This window comes from Tamandua tetradactyla, chromosome 11, assembly GCF_023851605.1.
Source record: "Tamandua tetradactyla isolate mTamTet1 chromosome 11, mTamTet1.pri, whole genome shotgun sequence".
Taxonomy (NCBI): Eukaryota; Metazoa; Chordata; class Mammalia; order Pilosa; family Myrmecophagidae; genus Tamandua; species Tamandua tetradactyla.
In genome coordinates, this window is record NC_135337.1 from 74919364 (window position 1) to 74941290 (window position 21927).

The following is a 21927-nucleotide window of genomic DNA, read 5'->3' on the forward strand; positions in this document are numbered from 1 at the left end:
TCCTCTCCCTCTGGGCAGCCGCCTGTGGGTGAGGGGCGCTGGCCACCGGCCGCCACGGCTTGGGGAACTCACTGATCCGAGACTCGTAGCTGGTCCGGGAAGCCACCCGTGAGAGAGGGGTGCCAGCCGCCGGCTGCCGGGGCTTGAGGAACTTGCCTTTCTGAGACTCTAAGCGGGTCTGGGAAGGAAGGAAGGAGGGGCACCGGCCGCCAGCCGCTGTGGCCCAGGGAAGCGCGTGCTGCTCGGGGAGCTCACCACAGCGGAGTCTCGCAGTCGGTCCAGCCAGTTCAGACTGGGGTACACTGTGTGTCCGGTCCCTGCCATGGCCCTGGGAGCTGTTCTGCACTGTTTCTGGTCACCTAGTAGTTGCTCTGGAGGAGGACCTAAGACGCGTGTACCTTACTAAGCCGCCATCTTGGCCCCTCTCATCATCCAGAATGCCGAAAATTTAAGACATCAAATATTTAAGTATGACATTTCCAAATAACCAATTTTGGTTATTTATCCCCAGATAACCTTGATAGTTTAGGGAGGTGGGCTTCTGCGGCTGAGTAGGCTTTTTCAGTCCGGGAAGATATCAATCACCTCTGATAATGTTTTGATATCCAGTATATATAAACAAATCCTACAACTAAACAACAAAAAGACAACCCAAGTATAACATGGGCAAAGATATGAATAGTCATCTTTCTAAAGAGGAAATACAAATGGCTAAAATACATATGTATAGATTTTCATCTTTGGCTGTTAGGGAAATGCTAATGAAAACAATGAGCTATCTCACAACTATAAGATTGGCCGCTATTAAGCCAACAGGAAGCTCTAAATGTTGGACAGGTGTGGAGAAATAGAATGCTTGTTCACTGCTGGCGGGAATGTAAATGGTATACGCCTGGTGGAAGACAGTGGGGCCAGATGACCTGCAAGATGGTTTGAAACTGTTTTGTACCCCAGAAAAACCTAGTTCTTTTAATCCAATCCTATGGGGGCAGAACTATTGTTTGGGTGCGATCTGTTTAAAACACTGTTTCCATGGAGATGTGACCCACTCAGTTGTTGACGGGCCGTTTTCCATGGAGAAGTGACCCACTCAGTTGTTGATGGGCCATTTTCCATGGAGATGTGATCCCTCCCATTCAAGGTGGATCTTAATGTACTTACTGGAGTCCTTTAAGAGTGGAACTTTTGGAGAAAAAGATGTTTGGAGATACAGACAGTAATGCTGGGAAATGGTAAGTAAGGACCCACAGAACCTGTGGAAAGTGATGGGAAACTAAGAAATGAAATTCAGAGTTTGCCCTAGAGAACGTGAGAGGGGACCCAGAGATGCTTAGAGAGAGAGATGCCCTGGAGATGTTGGTCTTTTATCCTGTTGATTTCTAGGAGCTCTTTATATACTAGGGATACATGCTCTATGTCTTTGATACCTTTTTCAGTTTGTTGTGTTGTTTTGATTTCACTTATGTGTTTTAGCCATGTGGAATACTCATAGAACTTCTTTTTTTAAAACAGCTTTATTCACACACCATATGATTCATCCTGAGTGTACAATCAGTGGCTCTTGGTATAATCGCATAGCTGTGCATTCACCACTAAAGTCAATATGGAAACACTGACGTTTCTTCCAATGAAAACATCTCATTGCTGCTGTTGATTTGCAAGTATTTTGTTGAGGATCTTTGTATCTATATGTATTAGAGAGATTGGTCTGCAATTTTCTTTTCTTGTAGTATCTTTGGCTGGCTTTGGTATTATGGTGATGTTGGTATCATAGCATGAGTTAGATAGCTTTCCCTCCTCTACAGTTTTTTTGAAGAGTTTGAATGGGATTGGTATTAATTCTTGCTTGAATGCTTGGTAGAATTCACATGTGAAGCCATTTGGCCCTGAACTTGTATTTTTTTGGAGTTTCTTGATGACTAATTCAATCTCTTGTGATAGTCGTCTACTTCTTCTTGAGTCAGTGTTGTTTGTTCATGCCTTTCTAGGAAGTCATCCATTTCACCTGTGTCATCTAGTTTATTAGCATATAGTTGCTCATACTAGCCTCTCATTACATCCTTTATTTCTGCATGGTCAGTGGTTTTGCCTCCTCTTCCATTGCTGATTTTATTTATTTGCTTCTTCTCTCTCTCCCTCTCTCTTTTTTTTTTTTGTGAACCCAGCTAGGAGTCCGTTGATTTTATTGATTTTCTCAAAGAACAAACTTCTGGTTTTGTTGATTTTCTTGTATTACTGCTCTAATTGTCATTATTTCTTTTCTTTTGTTTGCTTTGGGTTTAGTTTGCTGTAGTTTCTCTTATTCTTCCAAGTGAACAGCTAATTCCTTGATTTTTACTCTTTCCTTTTTTTTTAAATCTTTGCTTTTAAGGCAGTACATTTCCTTCTTACCACTGCCTTTGATGCACCCCATAAGTTTTGATATGTTGTGTTTTCATTTTCATTTGCCTGAAGATATTTACTGAGTTCTCTTGTACTTTTTTACATACAATTGTAGAAATGTATGACCCACTTGTTGTTTATGAGTGTGTTGTTTAGCCTCTGTATACTTGTGCATTTTTTGGCCCACTGCCTGTTGTAGATTTCCAACTTCATTCTGTTATGATCTGAGAAAGTGTTTTGTATGAAATAAATCTTTTAAAATTTATTGGGACTTTATTTTTTGACCCAGCTTATGGTCTATTCTTGAGAATGATTCATGAGCATTGAGAAAAATGTGTATCCTGCTGTTGTGGGATGTAATGTTCTGTAAATGTCTGTTGTCATGATTAGGGACATGTGTCAACTTGGCCAAGTTGTGGTACCTGTTTATCTGATTGGGCAAGTGCTGGCCTGTTTGTTGCAATGAGGACGTTTCATAAGATTAGATCATGATCACGTCAGCTGCATCCACAGCTGATTCCATTTGTAATCAGCCAAAGGGGAGTGTCTTCTACAATGAGTGATGCTTAATCTAATCACGGAAAGCCTTTTAAGGAGGACTCAGAAGAGACAGGTCCCATTCCTGCTTCGGCTGGTGAGCCTCTCCTGTGGAGTACATCCAGACCATCCATCAGAGTCATCGGCTTCGCAGCCTGCCCTGTGGATTTTGGACTCTGCATTCCTGTGGTCACGTGAGACACTGTTATAAATTTTGTATTTCCAAGTGTTCCCTGTTGATTCTGTTTCTCTAGAGAACCCTAACTAATACATCTTGGTACCGGGAGTGGTTCTTAAGAAACAGAATCTTAAAAATGGGTTTTTATGAATGGTTTTCTACTCTGACTGGGCTCAGAGACACTAAGGACTCTGATTCCCATAATCAGAATGACATTCCCAATCCATGGAGTGAGTTGGTAAAGGAGATAGTCAAAATGTCATCATTCAATTCTCCTAATGCTTCGCTTGTCTGAAGCCATCTCTGGGGGATAATGTTTTTGACACCTTTACTGAGTTTTGTAGAAATAAGATGTGTTTCTAAGTTTTGTAGAAATAAGAAGAGTTAGAGAGATGTTGTTTGGTTGTTGTTAGATACACTGACTACATTAAGGGGTGGAAGGGATGGGCTTAAGGCTTCCAACGAGAAGCATATGTGCCGTCTGAAAGATGTAGACGTTTCTATGAGTATCCTGAAGGAAAATCTTATTTCCTGCAGCCGTAGGCTTGAGATCTCTGAAAATCAGAGTCAGAATCTTATTGTTAGAGTAGCAACTTTACAACGTAAACTGAAATCTCAGTCTTGCATGGTGTCTGCCGTTAAAGTGAGGGCATTGATTGGCAAGGAGTGGGACCCCGAAAAATCGGATGGTGACATATGGATTGATAATGATGTCGGGGGTGAGGTTGAAGCCCTAGATCATGCTGAGTCTTCTCTAGATAACTCTGTAATAGTTTGCCCTAAGGACATAACTGCCCCACCTCCAGCCTGCCTTGAGTAATTGGCCACCCAATCTCCTCCTGAAGGGATTAGCCCTAGAGTGATTAATCCTGTTTCACCAGATGAATCTGCAAATGAAGGCCCTGAAGCAAATGGCTTGGAAGATATTTCTAATTTTTTTCATAACCCACCCCCACCACCCCTCTTTTCTTCGAGACCTGTAACTAGACTATAGTCCCAACAGGCCCCTAAAGGTGAGGTACAAATTATCACAAATGAGTAGGTACATTATACTCCAAAAGAGCTGTGTGAGTTTTCCAATCTATATAGACAGAAATCAGGGGAATATGTGTGGCAATGGATTTTAAGAGTGTGGGATAATGGTGGGAGGAATATAAGGCTGCATCAGGCTGAATTTATTGATATGGGCCCACTAAGCAGAGATTCTGCATTCAGTTGTACAGCTCGAGTGGTTAGAAAAGGTGTGAACAGCTTGTTTGGGTGATTGGTTGAAACATGGATCAAAAGGTGGCCAACATTACCTGAGGTTGAAATGCCATAACTGCCCTGGTATAATGTAGATGAGGGGATCCAGAGGCTTAGAGAGATTGGAATGTTAGAGTGGATTTATCATGCAAAGCCTGCTCTTACACCCCAGGAATGTCCAGAGGATGCACCTTTTACCAGAACAGTGAGAAATAAATTTGTGAGACTAGCACCATCATCCCTAAAGAGCTCTGTGGTTACACTTCTCTGTAGGTCAGATATTACTGTAGAAACTGCTGTCACTGAGCTGGAATCCTTAACACAATGGGGATGACAGGATCCCGAGTTGGCAGAAGCCAGGTGGCAGCACTTAATCACCAAAGACAGGGTAGACGTGGCTATTATAATAGACAGCAAACTCAGAGGAGGCGTCAAAATTATATGACACACAGAGATTTGTGGTATTGGCTAGTAAATCATGGGGTACCTAGAAATACAATAGAAGGGCAGTCTACTAAATTCTTGTTTGAGCTGTATAAACAAAAGAGTTCTAGGTCAAGTGAACAGATGTCTAACCTGAATTACAAAAACACAGAGTCACGGCCCCTTAATCAGTTTCCAGACTTGAAACAGTTTACAGATCCAGAGCCCCATGAATGAAGGGGAGGCCAGGTCCCTTTGGGGGAGAAACCTGTTACACTGCCAGAAATTTATACTGTTAATCTTCCTCCAAGTCTTCCCCAATGAGACCAGGGTAACTGTGCATTGGGGAAAAGGAAATGATCAGATATTTCGGGGATTATTAGACACTGGTTCAGAAGTGACATTAATTCCAGGGGACCCAACACGTCACTCTGGACCACCAGTCAGAGTGGGGGCTTATGGAGGTCAGGTGATCAATGGAGTTTTAGCTCAGGTCCATCTCACAGTGGGTCCAGTGGGCCCCCGGACCCATCCTGTAGTTAATTTCCCCAGTTCCGGAATGTATAATTGGCATAGACATACTGAGCAACTGGCAGAATCCCCACGTTGGCTCTCTAACTCGTGCAGTGAGGGCTATTATGGTGGGAAAGGCAGAGTGGAAGCCACTAGAACTGCCCCTACCAGCAAAATAGTAAATCAGAAGCAATACCGTATACCTGGAGGGATTGCAGAGATTACTGCCACTCTTAAGGACTTGAAAGAGGCAGGGGTGGTGATTCCCACTACACCCCGTTCAACTCTCCTATTTGGCCTGTGCAGAAAACAGATGGGTCTTGGAGAATGACAGTGGATTATCGTAAACTCAACCAGGTGGTAACTCCAATTGCAGCGGCTGTTCCAGATGTGGTATCATTGCTTGAGCAAATCAGTACATCCCCTGGTACCTGGTATATGCAGCTATTTATCTGGCAAATGCTTTTTTCTCAATAGCTATTAGTAATAACCACCAGAAACACTTTGCTTTCAGCTGGCAAGGTCAGCAGTATACTTTCACTGTCCTACCTCAGGGGTATATCAACTCTCCAGCCCTATGTCATAATCTTGTTTGCAGAGACCTTGATCATTTCTGCCTCCCACAAGACATCACACTGGTCCATTATATTGATGATATCATGTTGATTCGACCTAGTGAGCAAGAAGTAGCAACCACTCTAGATTTACTGGTAAGACATTTGTGTGTCAGAGAATGGGAGATAAATCCAACAAAAATAAGGGGCCTTCCACCTCAGTAAAATTTCTAGGTGTCCAGTGGTATGGGGCATGTCAAGATATCCCTTCTAAGGTGAAGGATAAGTTGCTGCATCTGGCCTCTCCTACAACCAAAAAAGAGGCACAACGTCTAGTTGGTCTTTTTGGATTTTGGCGACAACATATTCCTCATTTGGGTGTGCTACTCTGGCCCATTTATCAAGTGACCAGAAAAGCTGCTAATTTTGAGTGGGGACTTGAACAAAAGAAGGCTCTGTGACAGGTCCAGGCTGCTGTACAAGCTGCTCTGCCACTTGCGCCGTACGATCCAGCAGATCCAATGGTGCTGGAAGTGTCAGTGGCAAATAGAGATGCTGTCTGGAGCCTTTGGCAGGCCCCTATAGGAGAATCACAACGCAGACCCTTAGGATTTTGGAGCAAAGCCTTACCATCTGCTGCAGATAACTACTCTCCTTTTGAGAAACAGCTTTTGGCCTGCTACTGGGCCTTAGTAGAGACTGAATGCTTAACCATAGGCCACCAAGTTACTGTGAGACCTGAGTTGCCTATCATGAGTTGGGTGTTGTTTGACCCACCAAGCCATGAAGTTGGGCGTGCACAGCAGTACTCTATTGTAAAATGGAAATGGTATATACGAGATAGAGCCAGAGCAGGTCCTGAAGGCACAAGTAAGTTACATAAAGAAGTGGCACAAGTGCCCATGGTTTCCACTCCTGCCACATTACCTTCTCTTTCCCAGACCAAGCTATGGCCTCTTGGGGAGTTCCTTACAGTGAATTAACTGACAAAGAGAAAACTCAGACCTGGTTTACCGATAGCTCAGCACGATATGAAGGTACCACCCAAAAGTGGACAGCTGCAGCATTACAGCCCCTATCTGGGGTGTCCTTGAAGGACAGTGGTGAAGGGAAATCCTCCCAGTGGGCAGAACTTCAAGCAGTGCACCTGTTTGTTCATTTTGCTTGGAAGGAAAACTTGCCAGAGGTACGTTTGTATACTGACTCATGGGCTGTTGCTAATGGTTTGGCTGGATGGTCAGAGACTTGGAAAGACCATAATGGAAAATTGGTGACAAAGAGGTCTGGGGAAGAAGTATGTGGATAGACCTTTCTGAGCGGGCTAAAAACCTGAAGATATTTTTGTCCCATGTGAATGCACACCAGAGGGTGACTTCAGCAGAGGAAGATTTTAATAATCAAGTGGGTAAGATGACCCGTTCTGTGGATACCAGTCAGCCTCTTTCCCCAGCAACTCCTTTCATTGCCCAATGGGCTCATGAACAAAGTGGTCATGGTGGTAGGGATGGAGGTTATGCCTGGGCTCAGCAACATGGACTTCCACTCACGAAGGCTGACCTGGTTACAGCCACTACTGAGTGCCCAATCTGCCAGCAGCAGAGACCCACACTCAGCCCCTGATATGGCACCATTCCCCGAGGTGACCAGCCAGCTACATGGCGGCTGGTTGATTACATTGGACCACTCCCTTCATGAAAGGGAAAGCGATTTGTTCACTACCATCTGTGGACTTACAGAATGCCTTGTCCATCGTCATGGTATTCCACACAGCATTACTTCTGATGAAAGAACACACTTCACAACAAATGAAGTGTGGAAATGGGCACATGTTCTTGGAATTCTCTGGTCTTACCATTTTCCCCATCATCCAGAAGCAGTTGGATTGATAGAACAGTGGAATGGCCTTTAGAAAACTCAATTACAGTGCCATCTAGGTGGCAATACCTTGAAAAGGCTGGGGTAATGTTCTCCAGGAAGCTGTGTATGCTCTGAATCAGTGTCCGCCGTATGGTGCTGTTTTTCCCATAGCCAGGATCCATGGTTCCATGAACCAAGAGGTGGAAATGGGAGTGTCACCACTCACTATTCCCCCTAGTGATCCACTACGAAAATTTTTGCTTCCTGTACCTGTGACCCTGAACTCTGCTGGTCTACAGGTTTTAGTTCCAAAAGGGGGAGTGCTTCCTCCAGGAGAAACAACAATGATTCCATGGAATTGGAATCTAACACTGCCACCTGGTCACTTTGGGCTACTTATGCCCCTGGATCAACAAGCTAAGAAGGGGATTGCATTATTGTCTGGGGTGATTGACCCTGACTATCAGAGGGAAATACGATTGCAAATATACAGTGGAGGTAAAGTAGAGTTTTCTTGGAATATAGGATATCCCCTAGAGCGTCCTTTAATACTAGAATGCCCTGTGGTTAAAATCAAAGAAAAACTGCAACAGGCCAATCCAGGCAGGACTACCAAATGGTCTGAACTTCAGGAATGAAGGCTTGGGTCACCCCACCCATCAAATACCACAGCCAGCTGAAGTGCTTGCTGAGGGTGAAGGAAACACGGAGTAGGTAGTGCAAGGTGGTAGTGATAAATACGAACTATGACCACGTGATCAGTTACAGAAACAAGGGATGTAATGCTGTTTTGTTCATGTTATACTATTTAAGTTGTAAGGTATCAAATTTAGGAATGAATATTACCCATGGACTTGTACCGTATTGTGGAGATAGTTAATGTGTTTCCTGTTATAAGCAGGACAGCTGAGTATTGTTAGGAGAAAGAAAAAAAATTTGCGTTTTAATGTTTTATTTTATTTAGAAATTAGGTATGGTTTAAGGTGATATATATAGCTGCTTAGTTGACAAGGGGTGGACTGTCATAGTCAGGTTCATGTGTCAACTTGGCCAAGTTGTGGTACCTGTTTGTTTGGGCAAGTGCTGGCCTGTCTGTTGCAGTGAGGGCATTTCATAGAATTAAATCGTGATCACATCAGCTGTATCCACAGCTGATTCCATTGGTAATCAGCCAAGTGGAGTGTCATCTGCAGTGAGTGATGCTCAGTCTAATCACTGGAAGCCTTTTAAGGAGGATTCAGAAGAAACAGGCTTTCTTCCTGCTTTGGCTGGTGAACCTCTCCTGTGGAGTTCATCCAGATCCTCCATCGGAATCATCGTCTTCACAGCCTGCACTGCAGATTTTGGAATCTGTGTTCCTGCTGTCATGTCACACACTTTTATAAATTTTATATTTGGGAGTGTTCCCTGTTGATTCTGTTTCTCTAGAGATCCCTAGCTAATCGAACACCTATGTAGCCAACACTAAAGTATGTATGCCATGCTTACAGATCAGAAGAGTCAATAATGTAAAATGTCAGATCTTCCCAAACTGCCCTCTTTTTTCCTGCCTCATTAGTCACCATTTTCATCTGTCTGAGACTGAGAGCTGCATGGGCATCACCAGCACAGTGACTGCTACATGGTGATCTCAGAAAATATTTGTTGAGTCACTCTAAGACTTTAGTGGATGAATGACTTGTTTTTTATTCCCACTCTTTCATTGTGTATTAGGTACTATGTCCTCACTGTTTCAAAAGGCAAGTGTAGTTGCCACTGTTCACCTTATTGGAGACCTTGAATATCAGGTTAACATGAATGGGCAGGATTTCCAAGATCATGCTGACTCTAGCCTAGGACCCTCTCCTCAACAGGGAAGCATCACCATTGCAGCTAGGTCATCTACCATCTTCCCACTGAGTCCCATAAATATTTCTTAAGTCAGCAGCTACTAAGGTGATCTGCTTCCTATGATTACATGAGAGAGATACAGAAGAGTATATGTTTAGCCTTTTCAAAGTATTTGGCTTGCAATGAAATAAAATCATTTCTTGTATTCTAATGTGCTGGTTTGAAAGTATTATGTACCCCAGAAAAGCCATGTTTTAATCCTGATCCAGTCTTGTGGGAGCAACCATTTCTTTTCCTGATTCAGCAGTGTATGTTGTAAACATGATTGGATTATCTCCAGGGAAATGTGAAGCGTCCAGTTGTGGGTGTGACCTTTGATTAGATGGGGATGTGATACCACCCATCCGAGGTGGGTCTTGATTATTTTAATGGAATCTTTTAAAAGAGGAAACATTTTGGAGAGTCAGAAGTAACAGAAGCCTCAGAGCTTGAGAGAAACATCACAGCAGAGCTGACACAGATGGATTCACATGGAGAACAGAGGTGCAGATGTTTGGAGATGCTTGCAGCCTAGCATATGGCTACTGCGAGATGTTAAGCAAGGTAGAATCTGGGGAGAGCCAAGGGAAGCCAAGAGATGAAAGCCAGCTCTGGAGAAGTAAAGTGAGGAACCCCCGCAGGAACAGAGGCTGAAAGCGAGGGATCAGCACATGCCAGTTACGTGACTACGCATTTGACAAAGGTGTTGCTCACCCATCATCCTTTCTTGAGTGAAGATAACCTCCTGTTTGGTGCCTTTATTTGGATACTTCCATTTCCTTAGAAGTATAAACTTGTGACTATTAAATCACCCTTTATAAAACCTGTCCCATTTCTGGTGTGCTGCATTCTGGCAGCTTTCAAACTAACAGAGCTACCATGGCTTGGCCTTCAGCAAATATTTGTATGAACATTATAAATGGTGGCAGATCTCATGGAATCTGTTACAAATCAAGTTTTACTATTTTGAATGTTGTACCATCTCTTCCTAGAAGATCCACCTCTGCTCCAGTGCTACCCCTCATCATGTTTGTATTCAGGGTTCTGTTAATTCTGGAACCTCATATGGTTCCTTCATTCTACTTAGTTCTTATTGCCCAAATGCAACCTGAAAATGGCCATTGTAAGTAATGTCTTATAATTTATTTTAATTGGAATCTCTGTTTAATGCTGGCCAAGTGAGAGAAGACTTTAGTACCATCTGTCCCATGCTGATGGCTTCCGGAAGAACAGCTGGGCTGTGGGAACTTGAATTCTGTTCGACAGTGCCTAGGGCTGATTTTGTCAAACTGGCACAAGGTGAACACTTGCTTCTTCAAACTTTCTGCTCCTCCTCTTCCTGCAAGAAAGATCTGAAAGAACCTCCAATTCTATGAAGTCCACTAAAAGAGTTCATGTACTATTACTAATGGGAGCAGTTCATGTATTACCCTGAAATACTTACAAATACAGCTTTATTATTATTTTTTTGGCTATGTGTGCTGAAAAAAAAATTGTTCTCTTCTATTTCATTGTGTGTGGAACAGGAGTGATTGTTCATTTTGTGTAATGAATATAAAATGCCATAGGCAAATGTAGCATGTACTTATTAAAAAATTTCAGGAGAAAAATTTCTTAAGATTGGATTTTTCTCAGGAATAATCCCCAATACATGCTTTCCCCCTATCAATAATTATTATACACGAGAGTCTATTTGTTCTGTTTTTAACACATAGCATTTGGAAACAGTGTTGATTTTTAAAGACATTATGAAAGATCAAAAGAAAAAGATGTTTGAGAAGAAATTAATCCAATTGTTTATCTGACCACCAACAGCAAATAAACAAAAAAAACTGCCTTTTTCAAAGAATAAGATTGATGTTATATAGAACTTATCTAATGTGAAGAGAATATGTAATATGAAGAGAAACACAAATGATCATTCCAATTTATGTTTTTAACAGACATGAGCTTTGAGAGAGGCAGAGTTAGGGCACAGTCTGCCTCCTAGTGGACGGTGGTGGTGATTGCGTGTGTGATTACAGAAGATGAACTCTGTTGGTAATCTTTAGATTCATTCACATTCATTGAATACCTTTTATACGCTAAAAAAATGGATTTTTTTTCATATATTGTAGTTAATCCTCCTCTTAAGCAAAATAGGAATCTGAAGTTGAGAGAGATTAAAAATCTTACTTAAATCTGTAAAGGTGATTGAGCGCATTTAAAAAATTTACCAAAATCTGAAAAGGGTATCTGAAGCTCAAAGAAATTAAAAACTTACTTAAATCTGTAAAGGTAATTGAGCTCATTTTCAGAGTTAATCTCATGTATCCCTTCTAATTATTCTTTGAGCTGCTGGGCTTGGAGTGAGGAAACTGAAATTCAGAAACATTAAATGAATTGCTCAGTGTCACAGAGTGAGTTCATGGCTCTGGGTGAAAGCACCCAGAAAACCCTTTCCCCTGTCATAGGAGGACCTAAGCTGTTCACCCCTGAGCTCTGGAACCCTGGAAGCCAGCATGAAATGGCCTGTGATCAAGTAGATTGTGTGGGCTCCACTGCTTAATGTCAGATGGATTCCTGACTGGCACACTGGATCTGAACTGGAGAACTGTCAGTGAACTAAAAGGATCTGTTTTAGACGGTCTGGTCCTTAGTTTGTTGACTGATTTGTCCCTTGAGGGTACCCTGAAAACTACCTGTATAATCGTTCAGAAGCTCTTGTGAGGCTCCAGGCTTCTTCCGAGTCAAGTGAGGCCACTCTTACATCTTCCCACATGTGGCCCAGTCTCCTTACACTTGGACCATTCCCTGGGAAAGATAACTTCTGGAGTCCTCTTTAAATTGCCTCTGGAACAGTGGTCAAGGCCACCCTGCTGTGGCTCTTGTCCCGTGGTCTGATACCTGACATGGCCTGCGGCCGTCTTCTGGTCTGAATGTTGAGTCCAAGTAAATACCCTCATTGTTAGCGATTGTGGAGTGATAAAGATGGAAATCAAAACTAATTCCTTTGTCTCCAAGGATTTTTCCTGCTATATCATAACTGCTTTACCTCACTGTGATTTATTTTACCTTAGAAACTCACAGCTTATTTACCTTTACATTTCCAGCTGGTGCTCTTCCAGTTTTGTCTAGGCAGCCTGTGACAGAGCAAGCTTTGGCAGCATCTGTAGTATTGCAGCATTGTTGCCCAACTTTTCCCTCTATTTTAAATCCAAGTTTTAGGATTTAAATCCTAGAAATTCCCATGAGGCGTATTTCAGTTGATCATTTGGGAGCTTGTGTGGCATGTAGAATAGCGGTACCAATTTTTTTTTTAATTTTCAGTCAGTTGAAGAGAGAGATTTAATTAATTGTTTTCTTTTCCTCCTCTTTCTCTTATTTTTTTCCAGGCAGCCTCCTGTCAGTGAGTCTCACTGGAGCATGTTGTTGCAGGACATGTTAGCTATGCAGCAGAATGTTTACATGTGTCTTGATTCTGATGCTTGCTATGAGGTAACTCTGTATATATAATTTATTTCCCTTTCATTTAGACATTTTGGTAGTTACATATTGTTTATTGGACACACGTATAGTCTTCACCATAAGCTTCATTATAAGCAATAATATTAAATAACAGCTAATACCTGATCAGTGCTTTATCGTTTCTTGAGCGCTTCTGTACCTCACCTCCTATGTTGCATATCTCCCCTATCTTGTTTCATTGCAACACCCATTTAGTGGGTTAAGTCTCAGCTAGAAAAGTATGAGTCATATTTGGCACCTCTTTCACTCCAAATTTTGATAGTCATTGAACCTATTAAATGTACCTGAGAAATACCTTTCATATCTGTCTTTCTGCTCTGGCACTCAGGGTCCTCACCATCTCTGCCAAGGTGTAGCAGGTCTCTAACTTGTCTCTCTACTCCCTTGTCTCTGCCAAGTTGCAGCAGTCTTCTAACTTGTCTCTCTACTCTCTTGTCTCTGCCAAGTTGCAGCAGTCTCCTAACTTGTCTCTCTACTCCCTTGTCTCTTTCTAGTTTACACTCACCCAGAGCATTCTTTTAAAACAAACCTTTTCATGGCGTTGCTCTCCTTAAAATGTGTTGCTGATTCCAGATCAGCAATGAGGAAGTAGCCATACTTTTCATAACCTGACAAGCTCATATTCTAGCCACTCCCCAGGTATCCGACATTCCAGCTCCATCAGATCACTCATGAGTCCCTCCTGCCTCTGCTCTGTTATGTTTCTGGGACTTTCTGCACGTTGTTCTCTTTGCCTGGAGTGTCCTCTTTCTCCCTCTCTTACTTTCTTCTTCTAGCCCCTTTCTTTAACAGGCAGTTATTGCGTTTCTTTCATTTGGGCAGGCATTCCTCAGCAGTCATTTTCAGATCATGCTCATCCCCTAGTGTGTATTGTGCTGTCCAGAACATAAAGGATACTTAAGAAATGTTTGTATTACCTGGTTTACATGGAAAAATGATCCAACTAACCCAATTTGAATGATATGAAATATGAAAGAGATTGCTAATTTGAATTTTTCTTGTTAAATAAGCCTTTTGCAAATTCTGTGGAATATTATTCATGCCTCTCTGCTTTCATATTACAGAGTGTGGTCCATGGATGAAATGAGAGTTGTAAAAACTGGGCCTCTGTTTTGTATGATTATTTAGTGTTTAGTTCAAGCTGATTTTAAGAAAAGAGCTAGGTGCATTGTTTTAGAGACTATCGAGAAATCCATGGTTTTGTATTTCTATTTCAGATTTTTCAATGCTCAAGAATGTGTAATATTGCTTTTAATGATTTCAGTATCAGACTATGTATGACTCCTAGAAACTTCTCTTTTTACATCTAAAGCAAAACTTAAACCCCATTTCAGGAATAAATACTCTATATGCACCCCTAACTGTCATTAGTATGTTTGAAGTAGTGTTTTAAGTTGAAGTTGTGTGACTTTGGTATTTTCCTGTTTCTGAATCCACTTGAAAAATGGCAATAAGTACATTACACTTGAATTTGCTCCTATGTGGAGTAGTCTGTCACATAAAATTGACTTTATTTAAACTTTTTTTATTAGTTTTTGATATTTTAATGACTTCTGGCTTCTAGTTTCTCTTGAAAAGGCATTTGAAAGCATCTTATGACATTTTTTTGAAAAGATTCTAGAAAAGGCATTTTATATTTGATAAAGTTAGATTTTAAAATAGTATCTCAGCACCTTTTAAATTATGCTATGCTGTCCTTTGGAATTTTGGCCATTAGGTTTTTTTGTCTTTGCATAATAATGGGCAATCTAAAGAGCATAATTTTGAAAACGTTAAAGATTTCTATACAGCTCATAGAATTGAAATTTATATTGCTCGTTTTAGCAAAACATTTTAAGTTTCAGAATGAGTGAGTTGTATTTTTCAATGTTGGGCATTGGCTCTCTTTGGCTTACTTGGAGAAACCAGAAAAGCAGAGCAACTGTCATAGAGAAGTCATTTGGATTAGACTTGTAGTAAGGCATTTTCACGTATCAGATGAGTAAAATTTGCTTTCTGTTATAGTCTTTATTTCATAACTGATTCCTCTGATCATTGGTATGATCAAACATATAAATGAAGCCTATCTAAAAATGCACCCCCCAGGAAGCTTAGCACAATGAAATGAAAATAAAGAGATCCTGTGGACCCTATTGGATGGCTTCCTAGTTCTGAGGTCTTTCTTCTCCATTAAATCCTCCCCCCTTTCTTTTTATAATCTGTTGTTTCCATTTCTGTAGTAGTCTAATCCAATAGTGGAATGATAGGGAAGGGCATTTTTTGAGATGTCCTTGTGCTAATTATATTTTAACATTACCTAGTGTAGGCTTAAAAGGATCTATTCATTTAATTACTTTACTGTAATAAGTAGAATGTTCTCAGTTAGGTACTTTTTAATTAATTGATGCTATTAGTTTTCTAGCAGAATAAAATGGTCTTTTGTATGAATAATTTCCATCAGTGGCTCTTGTTTTATTTAAATATTTTTTTTATTTGCTGGTTGGAAAAGACCCAATGCTATACTATATATTTTGATTTTAATGACAAGTTTGAGTATAACGTTTGTACCTTGACTATTTGGTTTGTAAAATATGACTTTTGTAAAACCAAATTCAGATGCTTTAAGCAGTTTGATGAACTACATGTATTGTATTCAAAGATTTTCTTTTAAATATTAGCCTTCTTACACTAAAATGGTATAAATAACTTAACCAGAGTGGATCCTGTTGATTGTGGGACAGTGTGTCTAATGCATTCTGTTTGTTAATGACAATGAGTTGTAGATACTTTACTGAAATATTCATGTAACACAGTAAATATAATTATACACAATTTTCGTGAAATTAATGTTTTCTTCTCCCCAAAGCATAGATTTTTAAATTTGAAGTGGAATTCATATATCATAAAATTAACCATTTTGAAGTATACAATTCACCTCTAGGATGGATGTATTTTTAATCTATTACATTTAGATTTCAGATCCTTCATTTTGTTGAGAATTGAATCCTTCCGTTGTTGGCACTAATTTCAGTGTCTTTTTTTCCCCAGATATTTACAGAAAGCCTTCTGTGTTCCAGTCACCTTGAAAATATCCACCTAGCTGGGCAGCTGATGCACTGCAGTGCTTGTTCCATAAATCCACCAGCTGCTTTAGCCCATAAAGGGAAAACCCAGTACAGAGTCAGTTATGAGAAAAGTGTTGACTTGGTTTTGGCTACCAGCAGAGAGTACTTCAATTCTTCCACCAACTTCACTGATAGCTGCATGGATCTGGCTAGGTAGGATAACTCCCCATTCGTCTCCAAGAGGGATTTGGGCTGTAAGGATACACATGCCTACTGTTCCTTTTTTTTTTTTTTTTTGTAAATATGGAACGCTTCACGAATTTGTATGTTATCCTTACACAGGGCCCATGCTAATTTTCTCTGTATCGTTCCGATTTTAGTATATGTGCTGCTGAAGCGAGCACCCTGCTGTTACTTTTGTTCTTTCCTTTACAAAATCTGTTTATCACAAGTTCAGATGAACTGAACTGTTTGGGGCATGGCTATTTATTGCTTAAATATAGATAGCTAGCTAATTGTGCTATGGCTGTTCACAGCTTCCTCTTAACCCTTCTTTCCTACCAAGCCTCCCACAGTTATTTTTGGTGATTGTGAGATTAGACTGCTTCTGATGGAAGAGAGTCACGTGATAGCTGCCAATTCAAGTTCTGGAAATTTTTAGCACATTTAGGTGGGGTCTGTTGCCTTCCCATGGCTTCTGCTCTATTTAGAGACAAGGGTGCTTATTAGATAATAAAGCTCAAAATTTCCTTCCAGGTTGAAATTTCTAGGCCATGAGCCATTTCCTCACTTGGCCTACAAATTTGTGCTGATATATTTGAGTCTACTCTTCTTGTGTAACATTAGAAAAAATGTGTGTTCATAGTCTGAGTCCATATTTATATAAAATTATGTTGATTTCTTTTCCAAGAGAATTTTTCTGATGTAATGTTATTTTTTAGAAACTTAAATTTTATGGAATTAAAAGAACCCAATAAATATGGATCAAGAAATAAAATAGGTTTCACCTCTGTGCTGATGAATCTTAAAAGCTTCCGAAGCTCACCGTCCTTGTTCAGAATCTCAGTGGTGGGCAGCTGGTCTAGTTGGGACACATCCTCTCCTCTCCCATCTGTCCCATTTGCTGCTGTCCTTACCCGTAGCTGTCCCAACTCTCTCCTCATAGAGTCTTGTTCCTCTGTAGTTTCTTCTTCAATTCCGACCCTGGAAGTCTTGGTGTGTTTTGTTTTTCCTTGTCTGAACTCTCCTTTCCAGGACTCTGCTTCGTTCTTCTTACTGAGAGCTGAGCTGATCCTCATTCATTTCTAGAAAGTTTTTTTTTTTAAACTTATTTTCCTTCTTCAGGGCAATTAGCATTTTTTCTGAGGCCCCGAGTTCCTCATGTAATCTCTGAATTTTTATTTCTCCATCAAAGAACCTGAAGTAAGGTAGCAAGCTCTTTAGTGTGAGGTGCCTGTGGGCTCTGCAATGCCCTTGTTTGTTTTTTTCTTACTGTGCCCCATTCTTCAACTTCATGTGTTGTAGTTTTATCCTGACTTCTCCAGTTTTCTAGTTAGTAATGTAGAAAAGATTCTACATTTTATTTGAGGGTGAATTCTCTACTTTTTATTTAAATAAAATAGGGAGATATTTTGAGCCTAATCCTTCTGAAACTGTATTTTTGCATATATGCTTGTATATCATTTTTACAAAAATGCGTTGTTACTATGCATTCCTTTTTTTACCTGTTGTACTTTTTGATTATTTATTTTTATCTTTTTTTTCTAGTATACATTCCTTTTTATGACATGTTTTTGTTTTCATTTGTTTGTTAGGCCAATAAATATTGATTTCATCTGTAAAATCAGGAAAGTAATAGGACCTGCTTCATTGGGGGACTGCAAGTATTAGATAAGATTGCATAGTTGCATAGAAAGGGCAAAGTGAAATTGTCACATGAAAATATTGTACATGTTGCCAACCTGTTCCAGTTGAGTTCTCTATTAATAGGATATCAAGTGTCCCTTCACACTAATTGTTAGTCTCTCTCATTTTTGCCAGTTGAATACCTGCATCTGCTATTATAAATTCTGAGCTCATTCCTCACCTTTACATATTTTTCCTCTGGGTTAATCTTTTTACTATTGATTCTTAAGGGCTTTTTGTATATAAAGGACCTTTGCCTGTCTTAGATGTTTCCAGTTTGTTGCCCAGTTTATATTATATATGGTTTATTCTTTTTGAAATTAAAAAAATGATCATTATTGTGCTCTGCTATAGCTTCTATTTTTTTGTGTTATCCTTTGAAGGACGTTTAATTCCCAAGACTGTTAAAAGAATTCCTCATATTGTTTTTTAGTACTTTGATGGTTTAAAATTTTTTATTTAAATTTGAGATCCATTTGTAAATTATCTGATGATACCTGTGATAGCTATTTAACTTTACTTCCGCCTCCCCAATAATGCGGAAGTAGGTAGTTGTTTCAGTTCTAGCAGAACCTTAAAAAGCAAAAGAAACTTTTTTCCCTCCTGATATCTAATTTCAGAGAGAATCATGTTTTCTCAAACCATGTTTTTGAACTCGATAGAGTTGTTTAAAGTAGTTAGTAAATGTTTTTATTTTCTCCCAAGGGATTGTATGTTTATTTCTGATGATGAAAGTATCATACCAATTTGACACTGGGATTTATATGTGATCTTAATCTTTTTGGCTGGTGTTTCTCCAAGATCATCTTAAAATCTGTACTTCCTATATTTTGTCTTTGTTCCAACACTTTTCTTTTCCACAAAGACACACCTTAATTTTAAAAAGATATCATGTATTTATAATACAGCACTAAACTGATTGTGACCTGTGAGCTTGGCTGTATTTAAATGGTCACAGTTAAACTGGATATAGAAAACAGTTCATGCATTTTTAATAATCCAGTTGTTACATTATAAGTAGTTTTTTTTATGGAGGAAGTAATACACAAGATGAGCTATCAAACAATACAAAATGGATGTATATTGAAATGTCTCCCTCCTCATTGTAGTTCCCTTAATGCTATCCCTAAAATATGTTTTTTAATCATTTTCTTTTATAGCCTTCTAAAATATTTTATTGAATACTACCCTCTTCTTTCTTAAATCACATAGGAGCTTACTATTTATATATGGCTTTCTTTGTCTTGCTTTTTAACATTTACAGTCAATATTGCGATATTGATGTTTTTCCGTGAGTCCATATAGGTCTATTTCATCCCTTTTTAGTGATTGTGGAATAGTCTATTTGACACTTACAGTTTAATTAGTTCTCAATTTGGTGGATTTAATAAAAAGACTACAGGGTGATTCAGGAATAGCTCTGTGGTAGAATTCTCACCTGCCATGTGGGAGACCCAGGTTCAATTCCTGGAGCCTGCTCATGCCAAAGGGAAAAAAAAAAATTACAAGCCATGTGGTAGTGAACATGCATAGTTATGTGTCTTTGGTCACATCTGAGCCTATCTGTAATTTAAATTCCTAGAGCTGGAATTCCTGAGTTCAAAGTTAGGTGCACATAAATTTTTGAAAGACTCTAAAAATAGGTTATACATCTTTTACATTTGATCAGCAGTATTAGTGGGATGGCTATCACCCAAAAGTGTTAGGAAAAATACATTTGATCTCAAAAATAGAAAGGAAAAGGGAAGTCAGCTCACTAGGAGTGTGAGGGAGGCCATAAATTCTAACATACACCCTCAAATAACTCAAAAACTCAGCACCCTTAGTCTAGAGAAATGATACAGGAAGCAGAGGACAGTAGGAAGTGTGGACAGGAGGAACTTTTGTGGGTCAGTCACATGGGGCTTGACAGCCATCCCCACAAAACTCTCCAACCTGAAGGATGAGATTAGGCTTTAATAGGGAAGGTGGGTGACAACAAGCAAACACAACAACCCATGAAGTCATGCTGCCTCTTTCTAATCATAGTGTCCAAACCTACAGAACACTGACAAAAAATGTAGTTTCAGAGAAGGCTAACCAAGATAGTCAAAGGACTGTAAACCAGTTTAATCTGAGGACTGCTGGTGCCCATACTGTGGTAGCTTTGCTGGTTGGGGGTCCCTGTGGTCAGCTCCTGTGTCCCTTTGACACATCACAATCACGGCAGTCTCTTCTGGGCGGTCCCTTCCCTTGTGGCACAAGATGCTCTAGGCTTATCTTGGATGTTTCCTGCCTCAGTCCTGGGTGCAGCCATTTCTCGTTTTCTTGGGGAATGGTACTGAACACCAATGCTGAGTGCTGGGCCAATGCTGAGTGCTGGGTGTGCTCGCTGCCATGGAGCCGGGTCTGTTTGTAGGCCTCTTGGCTGAGCTCTGCATGCATATTGACCCACATCTGTGATACAGATCTGGAAACACTTGTACATACAACCTCCTGCTGTGGGGTCACATTGGTGTCCCCAGCTCTGATTCATTACTTCTCCTGGCCCCCTCCCCTTGCTTGTCTACAACACCTCACCTCAGGGAGGTCGTTTAAAATTTCCTTTCTGAATACTAAGTTCTTCTTGGAAGAACTAAACTTTATTAGAATTTCCAGAGTACTTGCTCAGCTCTTCTTCCCTCATTGTCTTCAGAGGAATATAAAGCATTTGAAAGCAGCCCCCACCCCCGCCAGGTGACGGCTCTTAGCTTCCAGCACTGATTCCTGAAGATGGAAACTTGTCGCGGCGTTAAGGCTGGCTCCATTTCAGCAGCTGTGCTGAAGGCACCTCCCTGTTCCTTATAACCAGTGACTCAAACAAACATAAGGCCTAACAGTGCAATTTGGACATTTATTTAGCACTAATGGATGCCCCTTGAGATTCCTTAGGACAAAAAGTGCCAAGAAATGACTTAATGTGGGAGGAAGAGGGGAAGGGTGGAGGCTGAGTATCTGGAGGGAAGAACCTTAGAAAACCTCCAAATGCAGCTGTAGCCTCAGCTCCAGCAGGGTGAGAAGGAATGCGCTGGCCTGGGGCTGGGGGTGGGGGCACATCTGCTATGCCTCCCGCTGCTCTGCAAACACTCGGCTTCCCCTCCCGGGTTTGTCTTGGGCACAGGCCTCCCTGGAAAGGGCTCGGTGCTGCTTGCTGGGGAGCAACCTCCTGCTGTCCTTCCAACTGAGGAGCTGGGGCCCACGGACCTCCAGGGAAGCAGCAACATTCCTCACTTTGTAACCCAAACAGGAGCGGGTGGGAGGGTAAACAGATGACTCACAGCTGTGGGCTGGAGGCAGCAGGGCAGCGGGCCTTGGGAGGGCCACGACTCTGCCAGGGTGCCCGGCTCCCCTCTGTCCTGTAGCACCCTCTTCTGCAAAGGGCGCGGTCCCTGACTGCCCAGGTTTCATGGCTCTCAGCAGCCACACCTGTCCCTGCCATGTCCTCTGTTTGGTGCAGAGCGGGAAATCCAACCCAGCAGTGGCCACAGTCATTCAAAACTTCCACATTCAAAGGGAAGAGCATTGCTTATTGGAATCAACTGCAAGAAGCCGTTTGAGACTATTTCTTTACTTAGATTTCCGACTCCATATATTTAAGAGCATGATACCACTGGTCATCAGCAGAAGGAAGACACATAAAAAGTTAATGAGAATCATTCCCAGGCAATGTTCTTCCAGGGCAGATTGGATGCTTGTGCACGAGTTTCAAACGCTCATTCCAGTCACTGACAAACGTGTACGGACTAGCTGTGACAAGATGAAAACTTACTTCCAAGATTCTCTTTTGAAATATATACTTACACTTAACTAAATAATTTCTCTCATCTCCTTGCTTTGGACGAGTTGTTGCACACGTTGGGATTTCACCCAGGCAGTAACTGCCTCTGCTTAAGGT

The 21927-nt window shown here is 40.9% G+C and overlaps 1 long non-coding RNA gene and 1 other non-coding gene across 11 annotated transcripts in view; one reads left to right on the forward strand and one right to left on the reverse strand.

Moving 5' to 3' along the window:
• The window catches only part of LOC143650304 (uncharacterized), a 149227-nt gene that overhangs the window by 81092 nt on the left and 46208 nt on the right, over window positions 1-21927 (forward strand). For 6 of the 10 annotated variants that reach the window (XR_013159507.1, XR_013159516.1, XR_013159513.1 and 3 more), the window contains 2 exons: window positions 12933-13035; window positions 16093-16383. This is a non-coding gene — a long non-coding RNA (uncharacterized LOC143650304). Of the gene's footprint in view, window positions 1-11501; window positions 11599-12932; window positions 13036-16092; window positions 16384-21927 lie in introns of those variants that run through there. The other 4 variants (XR_013159511.1, XR_013159512.1, XR_013159514.1 and 1 more) reach the window with 2 other exon arrangements.
• Window positions 16407-16513, reverse strand: LOC143651041 (U6 spliceosomal RNA). Its single transcript, XR_013159787.1, has one exon. It is a non-coding gene; the product is annotated as a U6 spliceosomal RNA (small nuclear RNA).